Source organism: Prionailurus viverrinus, chromosome D3, assembly GCF_022837055.1.
Source record: "Prionailurus viverrinus isolate Anna chromosome D3, UM_Priviv_1.0, whole genome shotgun sequence".
Lineage (NCBI taxonomy): Eukaryota > Metazoa > Chordata > Mammalia > Carnivora > Felidae > Prionailurus > Prionailurus viverrinus.
The window spans coordinates 26,787,832-26,806,641 of NC_062572.1; positions in this window are offsets into that span (position 1 = coordinate 26,787,832).

An 18,810-nucleotide genomic window follows, 5' to 3' on the forward strand; every position below is an offset into this window, starting at 1 on the left:
TTTTTTTTTGTTTGAAAGTCAAGAACTGTGGCTATAATACTTTTTGAAAACTATTTCTGGACATGGAAAAAACATTTAAGGAAAGGTGGTTCATCCGTTCAAATTAGCGAGCCATTCAGATGGTGTATGAAGACACTGGAACAGGGCATCTGAAATCAGAGCTAGTCCAGCAAACTCCAATAGCATGATATGCACCAACTGATTGATAGAAGGGGTGGAATAATTGATTCGAGCTCTGTCACTAATGTAATCATGAGCTCAGGCAATTTTCTGAGCCCCAGGTTTCTGCTCTATAAAATGAGGATAAGATGCCTTCCTTGACTATATCCCAGAGAGGTACAGGGATCAGATACAGCAGGAGTGATTGGGATTCATTTGCATGTAAGTAGTAGATGACAACATAAACATAAACTAGCTTAATGGGAAAAGGGGAGAGTCATTCGTTCTCAAAATTAGTTGGGATATTGGGGCAGCTCAAGATTCAAAAGAAAAGCTCTCGTTTTTCCCTTTTGCCTCATCTCACGAAGGTGGCTACACGCTCTCCTTCTGCAGATGCACCTTCCCCCTTCTCTGTCGGGCTGGTACCTGCCCTACAAACCTCAGTGGAGAAGAAGCAGCTCCCTCCCACCAAGCCCACATAGCAATCCCAGGGAAGGGCTCTGATTGGCCCAGCTTGGGTCATGTGCTGCCTGTTGCACCAATCACCGTCGCCACAGAGATTGGAGGCTGCGTTTGGTCTTACCTGGGTCGTGGGACCACTTCTGCAGCCAGGGCAAGCCGGATCTGAGTCCAGAGAGCTTTCTAGGCAGACAAAGTTCAGCAATCCACTCTGGGAGGTTGGATGTGCGCCGGAAAGATGAAAGCAACAAGTGTGAAGGATTGTTGAGGATGATCATCCTCAGAAGAGAGAGAGGAGGTTGTCTGTATCTCACACACGGACTGAACATTTAACAAACATATCTTTTCACACTGCAAAATTGATCCTGTAGCTCCAGGCTGGAAACCTGCAAGGTCGTCATGATCTGGGCTTGCCCACATCTCGGGGCTCTTTTTGGGCCTTCTCCTGCTCTCAAAGTGCCGCCGCCCCCGGCCCCACCCTCCGGCTTCTCTGTTTCACACTGTCTCTCCCTTTCCTTCCTCAAGGTCTTTCACACATGTTTCCTCTGCCTGGACTACTCTTCCCCTAACTGCTTAACCCCAATCAATCTTTCTAATCTACTTCCCCCATGAGCACCCTGGACAATAGAGGCGTATTTGTCTTGTTCACAGTACATCCCGCGGCTGAGCGCAGGGCAAGGCACAAAGTAGACAGTCAACAAACACTTCTGAAATGAATAAATAAATGACTGTTTATTATTCTAAGAGGAGAAAAGTCACGACTTCCTGCCCTTACACACAGATTCATTCACTCTTGCCTTCTGGCAATACTGTGCTGCGGGCTAGGAGACAGAACAATAAACAAGGAATTATTCTTGCCTTCAAGAAGATCCTGGTTTCATGGGAAAAGATGGTGGAGAGCCACAGAGCTGGCACAGAAGGAGCACGGGGTGGGTGAGGGGCAAGGCAGAGGAGGCAAACACTTTGCGGAGAAGGGGAAGCCCAAAATCAGAAGTGATAGATAAATAGAAATTAGGTGGTGAAGGTAGGCAAACCCAGGGGGCGACACTGAGATGGGGAGTTGAGGTTATTCCAGGCAGAGGGAACAGTAATGCAAAGATCTGCAGGCTAAGAAGAGAAGCGATGTGTAGTCAGAGAAAGAGAGAGAACATCAGCCCACATATTATGGGGGAGTGTGTGTGAGGATCCAGGAGGCTGACTCCAGAGAGGCAAACCCAGAATGGCTTTTAAGCCATTGTAAGGAGACTGTGCTCGATCCAAATAGGGCCACAAGACCTCACTGAAGTATATTAATCAGGGATGTGACTTGGCCACATTGTGTATTAGAAAGAACTCTTCAGCCGGCCCATCACCTTGGGGACACAAGCTAAGAGTATCAGTTTAAAGGGTTCAATTTAGACGGATTAATGACTCCATGGTAGGGGCAGCTGGGCAGGTCTGACAGTTTCCCACCTTTTGAAGTCGATATTGTAATCCCTGATTCTTGGAACCCTCCTCCCCTAGGTTCCCAGAAGCATAGACTCATACAAATGGAGAAACCCTGCCTCATAGGCCCAGGCAAAGGGGGGCACAGCCCCCCAGTCTCGCAGAGGCCAGAAGAATATAAGGTGGAACTCTAGAATCACAGCATTGTAAAGGCTTGGAATCCCAGAATTACGAACCAATAACATCAATCTTGGCCAGCTCAGGACGACTCCGTGGCGTTAGGCACCCCAAACCCTTATGAAATGACACATGATTCTTCTTGGGGAGGCGGCCTTGGTCTCCCTAAACCTCCTTCATACGGGGCCCAGTGGGTTATCTTGTCCCCCCCGCTGCATGGCCGCTTCCTTGAAGCCCCCCACCCTACACCCTGGTGGGCTATACTCGGACACCCTCTGGCCCAGACCCCACTCCTCCCTGCAGAGAACAGAAATATTTTCTTAGCTAGCATCGGTCCTTAAGGATAAATGCTGTGTTTTCTTTCTTTTTTTTTTTTCATCCCCACCTCGGAGGGTGCCAGAGTTCAACTCAATTTTCTCAGATTAAATAAAATTTCAAAGTGTCAGTCCCCAGCAAACGACAAGTTGGAAGGTGGTTGATTTTCCTAACCCGATCGCCAGTCCAATTACAATTTTTAATCTATATGTAGATAATGGTGAACAAAACCCCATAGAAATGTCAAGAGTGAGGAGGTTATTAGCTTAGTTTTAATTACTGTCGATCATTCTTAGCAAGTGGAGAGACCCGGCAAATTGGGGGACGGCGGCCTTCCTCCAGAAGAGTTCAGCCGGGCCCCTGGGCTGCTCTTCTTCGAAGCCAGCCCCGCAAGGAGGCTGTCGTGGCGCCGGGTCAATGCCACGAGTTCCTGCCCAGACAGGCCCGTGAACTTGGACTCAGGCGGAATCAGGCCGCACCAGCTGATGCGATGTGACCACAGACCTTCCCCCTAGAGCGTTTCTTAAGGCTGCAAGCCTCATCCGGGCGTTCCCAACCTCTTTGTGTCGAAAACCTTCCCAGGGGTTATCTTTTGTCTTGATGATAAAAGTAACACAGGCTCCTTTAGAAGGATGTTTGAGAAATTGGAAAAGACGAACCATGGAGGGTAGAAAATGAACCTATGCCAGTCTCACTGCCTAAAAAAACTGTTCGTATTTTGGGTTATTTCTAGCCTTGTCAATGTGTGTGTGTATACACACATGTGTAAATATATACACATATATATATAAAATAAAACATGTGATACATACCCTATATATATAATAGATATATACCTATATATTAAATACATGTGTATTTAATATTAAATTTCTGTAATAGGAATAAATATTTTACAGTGTAATATTATAAATACAACTATAATTAAATAATAACACATAATGTAATGTTACAATTATATATACATACACAAAAATTGGAATTATACTGCATGTGGATTTTTACATCCCGCTTTATTTACTTACTTATTTTTTCACTTATTGTGATATCATAAACAGCTTCTTGTATCGTGGATGTTATTTGCAAGCATAACTTTAGTGGCTGCAGAATATTCTGTGCCCAGGATACAACACACATTTCACTAATCCCTCCCTTATTTTTACACATACAAGGCCAATGCATATTTTATTTTTTATTGAAAAAAATTTTAATGTTTGTTTATTTTTGAGAGAGAGAGACACAGAGCTTGAGCAGAGGAGGAGCAGAGAGAGAGAGAGAGAGAGAGAGACAGAATCCAAAGCAGGCTCCAGACTCCGAGCTGTCAGCACAGAGCCCAACGCGGGGCTCGAACTCGCAAACTGTGAGATCATGACCTGAGCCGAAGTCGGATGCTTAACCGACTGAGCCACCCAGGTGCCCCCCCGTGCATATTTTAATACAGAGGCAACAACATCTTATGTTTAATATTGTACTCTGTTTTTTTTCACTTAATGATAAGTGGTTTTCTGTGTTATTGTGAACTCTGTGGCTGTCGTTTTAATAGATCATTCAACCTCCAGCAAGTATTTTTGAAATGGTAACCTGTGCCAAGCACCATGCTAAGTGGTAGGGATGTAGAGATTAGAATCCTCTAAGCATTAGAATCACCTAGCATTCTTGATCTTATAAACCTTTTATTAACCTGAATATACATTCTAATATAATACTTCTAAATCTTTCGTTACATTGAATATACATCCTAATCAAATGAGCCATTCTGTTATTGCAGATTTGGGTGGATTAGCATTTCTCATATTTGTACAGAACACTGCCTGGGATATTTTGGTAGGTAAACTATTATCTCTCTTCTGAAGCATCTTCTTCTTATAAATTCCTCAGAATGCAATGAACGGGTCAAAGGTATTCACATTTTTAAGGTTCTTAGTGAGAAATCTGGTTCCTACTTAAATGAAGTTTGGTTTTTTGTTTTTTTTAATTTTTTTTCAAGGTTTATTTATTTTTGGGACAGAGAGAGACAGAGCATGAATGGCAGAGGGGCAGAGAGAGAGGGAGACACAGAATCAGAAACAGGCTCCAGGCTCTGAGCCATCAGCCCAGAGCCCGACGCGGGGCTCGAACTCACGGACCGCGAGATCGTGACCTGCCGAAGTCGGATGCTTAACCGACTGCGCCACCCAGGCGCCCCTTAAATGAAGTTTTAAGCAAGAAACTGATCCGTGACCTAAAGCAAATACCAAAAAAAGAGTCAGAGTGAGAGCCCGAAGGGGCTCTATTCTAATTCATTAGAAACAGTGCTATGTTTAATATCGCCAAGGCTATCAGAAGGATATAAGGAAAGGATAACAGCGACCCATTCACAGATAGAGATACACGATTTTTTAAACTGATCGCATTCATCATGTCATTTGTGAAGCACTTTTTGGAAACTACGAAGTCACATCTTCTGAAGCGTAGGGTAAGCACCGCTCGTCGTTTGGCAACGCGATTTCAGGTAGAAAAGGCGTGAACCTACTTTTAATTGCGATCGTCGTGTGTTTGTGTTAGTTTGTGTGTTAGGGAAAAAATGCAAGTAGAGTGTCAAACCCATACGCTCATGAGATCAGTTGAGAACAGAGCAAGGAAGGAATAAGAGAGGTGTGTTAAAATTCAGTTTGAAGAAAGATATCAAGCACAGAAGCATGCAGGCAGCCTGAAGACAGCAATCACTGGGTGTTCGAGAGGGCCACGGGAGATGCTGGGGAGATCAGTGTGACACAGGACAGTGATGACAAGAGACTGTTATCAAGCCTAAGCTGATGGCTACCAAAAAGACCAAGATCGCAGGGAACTTGTATTTATTAAGTATTCACATATGGCAAGGCTCTGAGAGCCAAACTTTGGACTTTCCTTCGCTCAAGAGAGTCAAAATGACATTTCAGACCTCCACAGTTGCCCATCAAACTAACCTGGGGAGGTTTTTTTAAGGCACCAATGGCTGGGCCCCTTCATTAGAGCCTCTCTGCATCCATACCTCCGAGTGAGGCCTGAGCATCAGTATTTTTTTCTTTTTTTTTCTTTTTTTTTAATGTTTATTTGTTTTTGACAGAGAGAGAGAGAGAGAGAGAGAGAGAGAGAGAGAGACAGAGCATGAGCGGGGGAGGGGCAGAGAGAGACGGAGACAGAATCTGAAGCAGGCTCCAGGCTCTGAGCTGTCAGCACAGAGCCTGACACGGGGCTCGAACTCACAGACCGTGAGATCATGACCTGAGCCGAAGTCGGAAGCTCAACTGCCTGAGCCACCCAGGAGTTCCTTTTTTTTCATTTTTAAAAAGCAAATTTATTCTGTAAATTGTTATTTGTTAATGCACAAATCTGCTTGCGTATGAAGAGTGAAAACAATCTTTAAAAAATAAATAGATCTAAAATATAAAATTATAGACACAAAGACAGAAGACACTTTCGAGAATTTGATAGCAATGCCTACGAAAAATTCCCAGTGAACGGAAAATACAGGAAAAAGATTTAAGTGTGATAGAGATGATTTTAAGGCTTCCCTAGTGGATCTAACATGCAGCCAGGGTTGAAGACTCCTGGTCAAGATCGCCCTTCCTTCTGGGTGTAATCCTGTTCACAAATGGAGGCTGGAGTCCACACCCCTAGTGATCTCTCCCCTCCTTTGGCATGCTAAGACTTCCCTGGCCCTCTGCTCAAAGGATAATGAGGCTAATGGCCAATCAAGTCCTAATGAGAATTGATTCGTTTATAAGCTGCAATTATGTTGCCAGGTGCTTCCCACTTGCCAAACCCAGGAGACTCAAGGGCAAGCAGGATATGGCCTGGGGAAGGCTGGGCATGTGGGGACAGTGGAGAGGAGACAGAGAAGTTGCATCTTCGGGAGTTCAGGGTGAACTTGGGGTCCATGCACCAGTGGGATCTTGGTACCAGATCAAGTAAATACCCACCATTTAATGAGTCCAGAAAACTCAAATCCAGATCATGTGCACCTCTGAGGATACCATCAGAGCATGAACACCAAGGTTCTGCACCAAGGACATACTGGAAGATGGCAGGATGGGAGGGAAGGGGTGTCTGTTAGGAAAAGAAATGGAAACAGAAGCAGAGAGCATGAGGGGGCAGACCCACACACTCTCAGTTCAGCAGCCTATCAGGATCCTTCCTGAGACTCTAGGTTTCTGGGAAAATCCCTCCCCCACACTAGCATGCAAATCAGGGAAACTGGCAAGATCATTCCTCAAGGATAGGGGTTAAGGCTTGGGAAGGCATTTGATGACGCATCACCCACTCCTCTTCTTCTACAGGGGGTTCCTGCAATATGTACCCCAAAACAATACCCAAATGGTTATCAAACTCCTACTTAACAATAACTGGACAGTCACCTGGCCCTCCTGCCCCTGGCCTCAGTGAAAAGCGGAACTAAAGGATGCAGCAGGGATGTGGGGGCAAGCACTTCATCAACCGATGTGGTCTCTCTCCCCAAAATCAGTGCTTGAAGCTCATTCATCCTGAAATATTCAGGGCTTGTCATCCTGGAGGCACGTTGTGAATATTTCTAGGCATGAGGAACATGAATGGGATGGATAAGGATGTCCTCAAGTGGGGGCGAATGGAAAAAGGTGGAATGGAAAGAACCATGTGAGCTAACAAAATGGAATGCAGCACAGTGGATGGAAAGGTGTGCTACAAAATGGGATAGGGTGTAGTGGGATGGCATGGGATGGAAAGAATGGAATAGAATGAGAAGAACTAGAATGAAATGGACTGAGGTGGAATGACATGGAATGGAATGAGATGGGATGAGATGGGATATAACGGGTTACGATGGGATGGGATGGTGGAGTGGGGTTGGATGGGATGGGGTGGGATGGAATGGATGGAGTGGGTTAGGGTGGATGGGATGGGATGGGGTGGATGGGATGGGATGGGGTGGATATATGGAATGAGTTAGTGTGGATTAGGATGGGTTAGGATGGGATGGGATGGGGTGGGGTGGATGGATGGAATGGGTTAGGGTGGATGGGATGGGATGGGATGGAATGGGTTAGGGTGGATGGGATGGGATGGGGTGGATGGGATGGGATGGGGTGGATGGGATGGGATGGGGTGGATGGGATGGGGTGGGATGGGATGGGTTAGGGTGGATGGGGTGAATGGGATGGGACGGGATGGGGTGGATGGGATGGGATGGGATGGGATGGATATATGGAATGAGTTAGTGTGGATGGGATGGGTTAGGATGGGTTAGGATGGAATGGGATGGGGTGGGGTGGATGGATGGAATGGGTTAGGGTGGATGGGATGGGATGGGGTGGGATGGAATGGATGGAGTGGGTTAGGGAGGATGGGATGGGATGGGATGGGATGGGATGGGGTGGATGGGATGGGATGGGATGGGATGGAATGGGATGGGGTGAATGGGATGGGATGGGGTGGATGGAATGGGAAGGGATGAGATGGGATGGGATGGGTTAGGGTGGATGGGATGGGATGGGACGGGATGGGGTGGATGGGATGGGATGGGATGGGATGGATATATGGAATGAGTTAGTGTGGGTGGGATGGGTTAGGATGGGTTAGGATGGAATGGGATGGGGTGGGGTGGATGGATGGAATGGGTTAGGGTGGATGGGATGGGATGGGATGGGATGGGATGGGGTGGATGGGATGGGATGGGGGGGATGGGATGGGATGGGATGGGGTGAATGGGTGAATGGGATGGGATGGGGTGGGATAGGATGGGTGAATGGGATGGGTTAGGGTGGATGGGATGGGATGGGATGGGATGGGATGGGGTGGAATGGGTGAATGGGATGGGATGGGATGGGATAGGATGGGTGAATGGGATGGGATGGGGTGGGATAGGATGGGGTGAATGGGATGGGATGGGGTGGATGGAATGGGAAGGGATGAGATGGGATGGGATGGGTTAGGGTGGATGGGATGGGATGGGATGGGATGGGATGGGGTGGAATGGGTGAATGGGATGGGATGGGGTGGGATAGGATGGGTGAATGGGATGGGATGGGGTGGGATAGGATGGGGTGAATGGGATGGGATGGGGTGGGATAGGATGGGGTGAATGGGATGGGTTAGGGTGGATGGGATGGGATGGGATGGGATGGGGTGGAATGGGTGAATGGGATGGGATGGGATGGGATAGGATGGGTGAATGGGATGGGATGGGGTGGGATAGGATGGGGTGAATGGGATGGGATGGGGTGGGTGGGATGGGAAGGGATGAGATGGGATGGGATGGGGTGGAATGGGTTAGGGTGGATGGGATGGGATGGGATGGGATGGGATGGATATATGGAATGAGTTAGTGTGGATGGAATGGATTAGGATGGGTTAGGATGGGATGGGATGGGGTGGGATGGGGTGGATGGATGGAATGGGTTAGGGTGGATGGGATGGGATGGGATGGGATGGAATGGGTTAGGGTGGATGGGATGGGATGGGGTGGATGGGATGGGATGGGGTGGATGGGATGGGATGGGGTAGATGGGATCGGATAGGGTGGGTGAGGTGGGTGGGGTAGGTTGGAATGGAATGGACCCAAGTGGAGTGGAATGGAATGGAAACTAATGGAATGGAATAAAATGAAAAGGGATGGGATGGGACAGAAAGGAGAGAATGGAAAAAGTTAAGCAGAATAAAATGGGATAGGCTTCATGGAATGGCATGGAGTGGAATTGGACGGTCCCAGATGAGACAGGATAAATGTGATGGAATGGAAAGGGTTGGACAGACTAGAAGGAGATGCCCAGTTACTTATATGGAGCCAATAAGGCAGAGGACAAGGAGTTAGGGGGTCCAGACCTATGTCCACTCACATGGAACCTTGAGCAAGGCCCATTCCCTCTCTGGCCTCAACTTACCCATGTGTAAATTGTATGTTGGGACTAAATTGCATCCAAGGGTCCACCAGCTCTGAAACTGAGGCTTTACAACAACCATGCCGTCATAATTCAAACAGTATTTGCTGGCAAGCCCTGTGGTCAGTACTCCCAGTCTAGTCAGGGAGCCAGACCACCCCACCCCAGAAAAACACAATCATAATCCAGGGTTATATGTGTGTTGGGTCCAGTCCTCCCAGGGAGTGTATTTGAGGTCCTCCCAAATGGACAGTGGGCTAGCACCTGTGCTGGCCTGAGGCCCAGTGGCTGGACAGCTCGAGTTGAAAAGCAGGCTGTGCCCCCAACCATGGCCTGCTAAGGCTGAAAGAGACCTCAGGGTCAGCCATAGGATAGGCATTTTGGCCAGTGAAGGACAATAACCAGTAAATGCCAAGGCAGGCAGGAGCCAGTCACTCTTGGTTATTTAAATTCTGAACTTAGGAGTCCAAAAATAGCCCTTCATTCACTCATTCAACACTGTGTATAGAGGTTAAGTGCCATGCTGGTTCCCAGGGATTCAACTATGAGCAAAATGGATACAATCTCTGCCCTGACAAGCTCACACTGCAGTGGGATAAATGGGGCACTAATGATGCCACAAACGACCTTATAGTTACCACTGTGTAAACTCCTGGTGATGGAAAATAGGAGATCTCTGAGGCTCATTCTGACTAGTCTCCACATCAAATTCAATGCCCCAGCCAGACTGGATTTCGTTTGGTTCCCTGAAGGAGCACACTGTCTCTTACCTCAGGACCTTTGCACATGCTGCTCCCTTTCCCTGGAAGTCTCTCTCTCTTGATTTCCACCGCCCCCCCCCCACTTTTGGTTATCGGTGACAACTTAGAGGTCACCACCAGTGTGGGCCAGGTATTCCCCGCCTATTCTCCTATACACCCCACGTTGAACCCCAAGACAGCATTTACCGTACTGCACACTGATTGCCTTGTGTATTTCTGGATACTGCACTAGGCTGGGAATTTCACTAGGTTTTTACTGAATGAATGAGTCGAATCCTTATCTTTTGTTCAGTTTGTCTTGCTTGGGAGAACTCCATAAAATAAAGTGTTTCTCTACTTTTTCCTTACTCTACTGCCATTCCCCCTTGATGAGAGCAGTGAAAACTGGAGAAACTCAAATCGGCTTTTCAATCATGTCTGCAGAGCTCCAAGGTCCCTCTGAGTCCGCTCCTTCATAGGCGCTGGAATCCCACAGACCCCCGGGTGAGAGAAAGCCAGGAGGGGTGCAGAAGTCCTGAGTTCCATCTTCTGCTCTCCTCTCCACAGTAGGCTTCCATTTTGGGACTGCTCCCAGTGGGTTTGCCTATGACAGACACCCAACTGGTAAGACTATGACTAAAATGAGGCCACCACATTGGGGGCATTTCCAGGTCCTTTGCAACAGACAGAAAATGGCCCCTCCAAACATGCCCATGTCCTAATTCCCAGAACCTGTGAAAACATTACACAGCAAAAGGGACCTTGCAAGCTCTGGTTCAATCAAGGATCTTGGGTGAGAAAGAAAAAAACCATGTGGTTGGCTTTGAAAGTGAGGAAGGGGCACGGGCCAAGGAATGCAGACCCACCTCTGGGAGCTTGGAAAAGTCAAGAAACCGATTCACTCCTAAAGGCTCCAGAAGGATCGCAGTCCCTCTAACACGTTGATTATAGCCTTGTAAGGCTTGGACTTCTGGCCCCCGTAACGATAAGATAATAAATTTGTGTTGTACTAAGCCAGTAGGTTTATGGTAACCTGTTGCAGCAGTAATAGGAAACTAATGCACCCTCCTATCCTTCCACCCAGGTCTCCTGAATGCTGGGATCCAGGTAGGGAAGGTTTCACAGTGGCTCCAGAGCCCCCGGGAGGTGATGATTGCTCACACTTTGAAATTTTCTGGAACAGGGGCGCCAGGATGGCTTAGTCAGTTAAGCGTTCAACTTTGGCTCAGGTCATGATGTCACAGCTCATGAGTTGGAGCCCCACATTGGGCTCTGTGCTGACACCTCAGAGCCTGGAGCCTGCTTCAGATTCTGTGTCTCCCCCTCTCTCTGCCCCTCCCCTGCTCATGCTTTGTCTCTCTGTCTCTCAAAAATAAATAAACTTTTAAAAATTAAAAAAAAAAGAACTGCTCTAGAACAATCTCAAGGATATGACTAGTTCAACTTTGCTCCCGGCTCTGATGGTCGTCTTGTAGATTCTCCCCTTCCTAGAGAGTCAATCGCATAAAGAGTAGAGCGTTTACTAATGGCACCTTCTTTCCTCTTCCACTTGCTCTTCCCATACCCCAGCTGTTGTCCTCCATCATTCCTGGAAAGAGGAAGAAGCTACATGAAGACTCTGGCTTGGGCGGGGACAGTTGTTGAATGACAGAAGCCTGGGGCTGGTTGCCTGGCCGTATCTCCTTCCTTTTTCCAAAATGGCGGCCTTGACCCAACCCTTAAATGACAGGAGCTTTGAGGCGCGCACACCATAGCGAGATGAGTTATCCTCACTCTTTCCAGCCCAGCCCTGCCGCTGGCACTCCCAGCGTGCTGTCCTCACTGGACAAATGGATGGATTTGTGGGTGGATGGGTCACCTAATTAATTCATTCATAGGTCAGATAGATTACCTTCCACTCCCCTCTGTGAGCCAGCCCAGACATTCCAGAACTCTACAGCCGCGGCATGATGCCCCAGAGGAAAACAAAACCTCCCAGGCCCTGAACCGTCAGCCACTTTTCAAAGAAAGTCAAGACTCTGTCACATTTTTTTTCTTCCCTCCCAAAATTAAAATGTGCCTCCAGTATAACTTGTTATCAAAAATAGAAGCATTTTATCTATCTTTATTGCAGAACAGAGATTACATGGAGACATTCAATTTGGAGTCAATTTAAATTTCAATTGTCTGTGAAATCTAAATCAATAGGGTATAGTTCAATGACGCTTTAATAAAACAGGACATAACAGAGAAATCATTAGGAATTACATATGATAAGAGATTGGAGCAAAGCCTCCGTAATGGTGAAAGGGACATTAGAAAATCACCCCCAAGCATTCGCAAGTAAACCAACTGCCTCCTTCCCCCATGAGGCGTCTGAGAAAGCTTAATTGTGCTGTGAGCCCTGGGAATCGATCTCTGTCAGCCCAGTGATTGGGGGACAATTTACAGTGAGTGACAAAGGCAGGGGGTTTGTCTCGCCTGGAATGTGCTGATCATGTTTCTCCGTCCGGACCCCTCGAACATGGGTTTCACCCGCTCCAATTCCCGATCTTTCTCTCCTCTCCTCTCACCACTGGGGAGGGTTCCCTTCCAAAGGACAGTCCGGCCTGGAACAGGATGCTCAGAGGCAGGGAGGAGGGGAGACGGCTGGGGACAGTGAATTACTGCCCAGGCTTTGGAGAAAGACCAACATAGAATGAATCCCAGCCCCAACCTGTGTCTTGGGCAGCTTGCTTCACTTCCCTGAGTCTTGGTTTCCTCATTTTCAACACAAGAGATGTGAATCTCCACCTCACAGGCGGGTACTTTCTTATCTCAGTAAATTTTTGTTGAGGGCCCACAGCGTGGGGCACAGCAGGGCCAGGATGAAGGTGAGGCCAGTGAGATATTTGCCTTGAGTGTGAAAGGTAAGGCACCAAAAAACTCAGTACTCAAGACAAATCACATTTTAATGCAATATTTTTGAAAATCAAAAATAATGCAAAAACTCCATAAGGAACAAACGATTACAATTGTATATAAAGACGGGATCCATAAACAGTGCTAAGCCAGACTGGAGCTGGAAGGTGAAAAAAAAAATCCGCCCAGAGTACTGATCCTATCTTTGTGTAAAATTTTCAGACTTTCAGGGCACCTGGGTGGTTCAGTGCGTTAAGTGTCCGACTTCGGCTCACGTCATGATTTCGAGACTCATGAGTTTGAGCCCTGCGTCAGGCTCTGCACTGACCAGGCAGATCCTGCTTTGCATTTTATCTGTCCCCGTCTCTCTCTGCCCCTCTCCAACCTGTGCTCCCTCTCTCTCTCTCTCTCTCCCTCTCTCAAAATAATCTTTTTTAAAAAATGCTTTTTCTTACTTTCTCTAGGCGCCTGAGTGTCTCATTGGTTAAGAGGCCGACTCTTGATTTCGGCTCAGGTTATGATCTCAAAGTTCATGAGTTCGAGCCCGGCAGCAGGCCCTGTGCTGACCCTGTGGAGCCTGCTTCGGATCCTCTGTCTCCCTCTTTCTGCCCTTCCCCACCACCACCACCCCTCCCCCGCTCAAAAATGAATAAATGTTTAAAAAGCTTTTTTTTTTCAATTTTCATGCTTTCTCTCGAATTTTATGTATTAATTTTCAGCTCTCAAAAGATTGCATCAAATATTATTTATCTTAATTCCTGGGGTTTTAGGCGTCCTCCTGCATTCTGCACCTCAGAGACTCCCTCATCTGCCTCCCCCGAGTCCCAGCCCAGCAGAGCAGTGTGCAAAGTGTATTAAGTGCTGGAGAAGACAGGACAAGCTGGACAGACCCTCACATCACCCTCCTGGAGCCCCTGGTGTAGCAAATGAGGCAGTCAAAAGCAAAGAAACCATGCATTGAATAATTATCAATTACTGTAAGTCTAACGGTAGAAACACAGGTAGGGCAATCACTTGCTCAGAGAATGGTCACCTAGCCCCATCTCCAAATCTCCAAGCTTAAAAGCCCTTGTGATTCTCACCCGGCGAATCCTGTTGTGCCTGAAAGGGTTAACACAGAAGGTTTAGGGTGTTCAACCCTGAACATTCCAAAGAGAGAACTTGACAGGCTTTAGGAAGTGACCTCCAAGCCCTTGAGATGTCCTCACTCATGGCAGTGCCTTTGTGTAGCAGGGACCCTGGGCCACGCCAGGCCAGGTAGTTTACATTAACAATGAGGTGTATGGTGGGGCTTTGGACCACGCTGTATCATTTCACTTCTGGATGGGGCTGGAGACTGAGTAATTACAGTCTGCCATGTGGGCCCGAGGCCATGTGACTGACACCCAATAAAAGTGCTGGCCCCCAAGACTCAGGTGGCCACCCCTGGCTGGCAATGCTCTGTAGATGTTATGACACAGAGTTGCCAGGGGAATGGCACCCAAGGCGTGCAAGTCCACTGGGTGGGGGACTTTGCTGTGATAAACCGTAACCAGGAGTCCAAGAGCTCTTCTGAGTTCACTGGGTCCTTCTGGTCAAGAACCGGCAGTTCAACTCAGTGCAACGCTCTCATTGAACTTGAGGGTGGTCTTGGGGACTTCGGTCACACCTGATCACAGTTCATGATTCTGCATGTGTTTGGGTGGTCATGTGACCAGTACCACTCAACACACAGGCCACTGGCCGCACGTGGAAAGTTCGGGTTAAGATAACTCATTTTATTTTAGGGGCACCTGGGTGGCTCAGTCGGTTGAGCGTCCGACTTCAGCTCAGGTCATGATCTCGCCATCCGTGAGTTCCAGCCCCGTGTCGGGCTCTGTGCTCACAGCTCGGAGCCTGGAGCCTGCTTGGGATTCTGTGTCTCCCTATCTCTCTGTTCTTCCCCCGTTCATTCTCTCTCTCTCTCTCTCAAAAATAAATAAAGATTTAAATTTTTTTTTAAAAAAAGATAATTCATTTTTTTAATATTCATTTATTTTTGAGAGAGAGAGAGGGAGAACACAAGCAAGGGAGGGGCAGAGAGAGAGAGGGAGACACAGAATCCAAAGCAGGTTCCAGGCTCTGAGCTGTCAGCACAGAGCCCGATGCCAGACTCGAACTCACGAACTGCAAGATCATGACCTGAGCTGAAGTCAGATGCTTAGCCCACTGAGCCACCCAGGCACACTGGATTAATGGCATGAAAAGTTCGGTTCCCCGGTGGCACCAGCCACATGTCAGTTACAACAACCACATGCAGCTTGTGGCTACCACCCTGAACAATGCCATCATCCCAGAAGGTTCTGGTGGGTAACACTGGACGAGGCAGGATGGCTTCAAGAGGTCAGGGGCTCCATGTAACATTCCAGTGTCTGTTTCCAGGTGCTCATTTATTAGTGACAACAAGCAAAAATATATTACCAAGAGCTGATAGTTGAAAGAGCTCTGGGCTGCCCTACCTTGGTGCTGTGTACCCTTGAGCAGACCACTTGGCTTCTCTGAGCCTTGGTTTTTCCTGATGCAAAGGCATGCACGCAGTCTACAGGCTCAAAGGTCACCTCAGGCCCTGATGCTCTAGGGCTGAGAGGACATCTCGAGATGAGAAATGAGGGCCTTCTCCTTCCATTAGGTGCTCGACATAACCCGGGATACCCTGGGCCAATGGTCAGGGCAGATACACAGTCAGGGACTGGAAACAACCACTGGAGCCCTTCAGACTGGAAATTCCACAAGGATATAGGCTGTCGTCTGTCTGCCGACGGCTGGATTCAAATCCTTCATTAATAAGCCAATGGCGTCTGCTTGGCCCTCAGTTGGTGACGTTGTGCTATACTGCTGTCTCACTCACCAGTCACCCATGCCTTGCAGTGGTAAATCGTCACTAACAGTGGTCTGGCTAGACCCCCCCCTCCCCCCCGCCACCGATAAAGTGAGAGCGCCTGGCTCACGTCCCACACACACTCTCAGGGCTTGCCTTGTGCTCCCTGCCTGCAAACCCCCCATCGCATGCCCCCCAGTCCTGGATACCACATCCCCTGTCTCAGGTGCATGTCCCTTGGTCTGCATCATATTCTCCTCATTAAATCATTTGTATGACCTCAGAAGGGTTTTCTCTGTAAAGAGCTGAGGCTCGAGTCGGCATACTTAGCTCCCCACCCCTTGAGATTTTAGGGGGGGAAATCCCTCATCCTTCTGGAACCTTCCTTGGCTCATCTGTAAGAAGATCTTAAGTCCTTTTCTGGATCTCCCTTTTCTGGGTATCTGTCGGAGGCCCTTCGAAACTGCTGGCGTTTCCCTCATTTCTGCACCCCCCTCCCTGCATCCTGGCAACAGTGTTCCAGTCTTACCGACTGCACGTAACTCCCTGTGCTCAACATCATCGACCAACTTCCAGGCCTTGGTCCCACGGCTGTCCACATACCTTCTCCCAAATTTCAGGAATCCACTCAAAGGTAAGTGCCCCTGGAGGAACTTTCTTTTTTTTTTTTTTAATGTTTTATTTATTTTTGAAAGACAGAGCACGAGCACGGGAAGGGCAGAGAGAGAGGGAGACACTGAATCCAAAGCAGGCTCCAGGGGCTCAGAGCTGTCAGCACAGAGCCCGATGCAGGGCTTGAACTCACGAGCTGTGAGATCATGACCTGAGCCGAAGTTGGACGCTCAACTGGCTGAGCCACCCGGGCGCCCCAGGATGAACTTTCTTGATGGCCACTCACTTCATCCACAGGTGGGACTGACCCTTCTCTCCTCTTTACCCAACTGTTCGTTGGGCCCGCTTCATACCCTGCGGCAGCTGGGATGCTTAGTTGCTTATCTCTGGTCTCTCTCTTCTAGACCATGAGCACCTTGAGAGCAGAAACTTGGGTGTTCCATCTGAGAAGCAGAGAAATAAAATCAGAAACAATTAGGAACGGGAGGCACACAGCTTTGGGCTGAATTCTGACCCTATTGCACACAAATGTTGATCTTCAGAAAGTCGTTTAACATCTCCGCATTAGATCACACGGTTGCTCCAATTCTTTACCATCCCCTCTATTCATGTTATTTGCCGCATGACTTTGCAATTCATCCCCCTACAGGACAGAACCCATCTCCCTTCCCCTTGACTTTGGGCTCAGCCGTACGAGTTGCTTCAGGTGACTGAAAGAAGAGGAACCATCATTAACGCTGGTTCCAAAAGATGCCTGGCACGCTTCAGCCGTTCTCCTGTGCTTCTGCCTTGAGAAGAACATCTCCAGGCTGGTCCCAGGGGGTGACCGAGAGATGCATGTTGCTGAGCTACGGCAGAATCCAGCCTCAAGAAACCAGTCCTGAGCCAACTCGCAAATATACGAGCCATGACGAAAAACGGCGGCTCTGAGCTACTGAATTTTGGGGCGGTCTGTTACGCACTCATAGCTAACTAATACACTCTCTTAGACCCAATGTCTTCATCTGAGGGATGATGATTTGTGTCTTGAGGGGCTGTCAGAGGATTGGATGACATAACACGGACAAAGTATACAGCTCCATTCCTGGCTCATGATAATTGCTCAAAAATGGCAGTAATTAGGTTCTCAAAACATGAAACATGGATTTCCCAGATGCCCCAGCAGTCTAACTCCTAGTTATATTTCCAAAAGAATTGAAAGCAGGGACTCAGACAGATAGTCAGACACAAACGTTCACGGCAGCCTCACACACAAGAGCCAAAAGGTGGAAACAACTCAAGGGTCCATCAGCAGATAAATGAACAAAAAAATGTGATACATCCATACGATGGAATACCATTCAGCTGTAAAAAGAGAGGACGTTCTAACACATACTGCTGCGTGGATGAACCTTGAAAACATTGTGTGCAGTGAAATAAGCCATACACAAAAGGACAGATATTGGTTTGGGGGGAGGGGTTGGGTTTTTATTTTTATTTTTAGAAAGGGAGCATGAGAGCCAGGGTGAGGGGCAGCGGGAGAAAGAGAGAGAGAGAGGGTGGTGGCAGGGGAGAATCTTAAGCAGGCTCCATGCTTAGGGCAGAGCCCAACTCAGGCTCAATCCCATGATCTGGGGATCGTGATCTGAGCCAAAATCAAGATTCAGACGCTCCACCAACTGAGCCAGCCAGGCACCCCAAAAGGACAGCTATGGTACAGCTGCACTTGTATGAAATATCTCGAATTCTTAGTCTGTGTTCTGTCTCACCAGGCACCAGGAGGGAAGGAGGGGTGGGAAATCGAGGCTTCACGGATACAGAGTTTCTGTTTGGGGGGGTGAAAAATTTTGGAAATAGACAGTTGCGGTGGCTGCACTGTCACTGTGACTGTCACTGAAACCACTGAATTATGGGCTTAAAAATGGTTAAAATGGTAAAGTCTGTGTCACAGAGGTTTTATCATTGTAAGAAAAAAGGGGGGGGGCATCATCGTCTTCCTATTCTCAGCAACTATACACAGAACAAGTGGGTTGATCATTGGGTGGACAAACACATAACTAACCAAAGGAATGAATAAATAAATCCGTTAATGGCGCACGAGTAAAGAGACCACATAAGCTCCTCACCACGGCCACCCATTCAGAAAACACGTCACATCAGAGACATGGGATACTGGGGTCTCCAGAATGAACTACACTGGGAGCCATAAAGTATGAAAAAAATCACACCAAGTGGAAGAGGCAACCTCTTCCGTGAGCCACGCGGGCTTACAGTCCCAGGAGGGCACAACGCGTGTCTGCGGCGATCCAGCACAAGCTCGGGGGCCCATCAGGGGACACCAGGAGGCTCCAGCGGT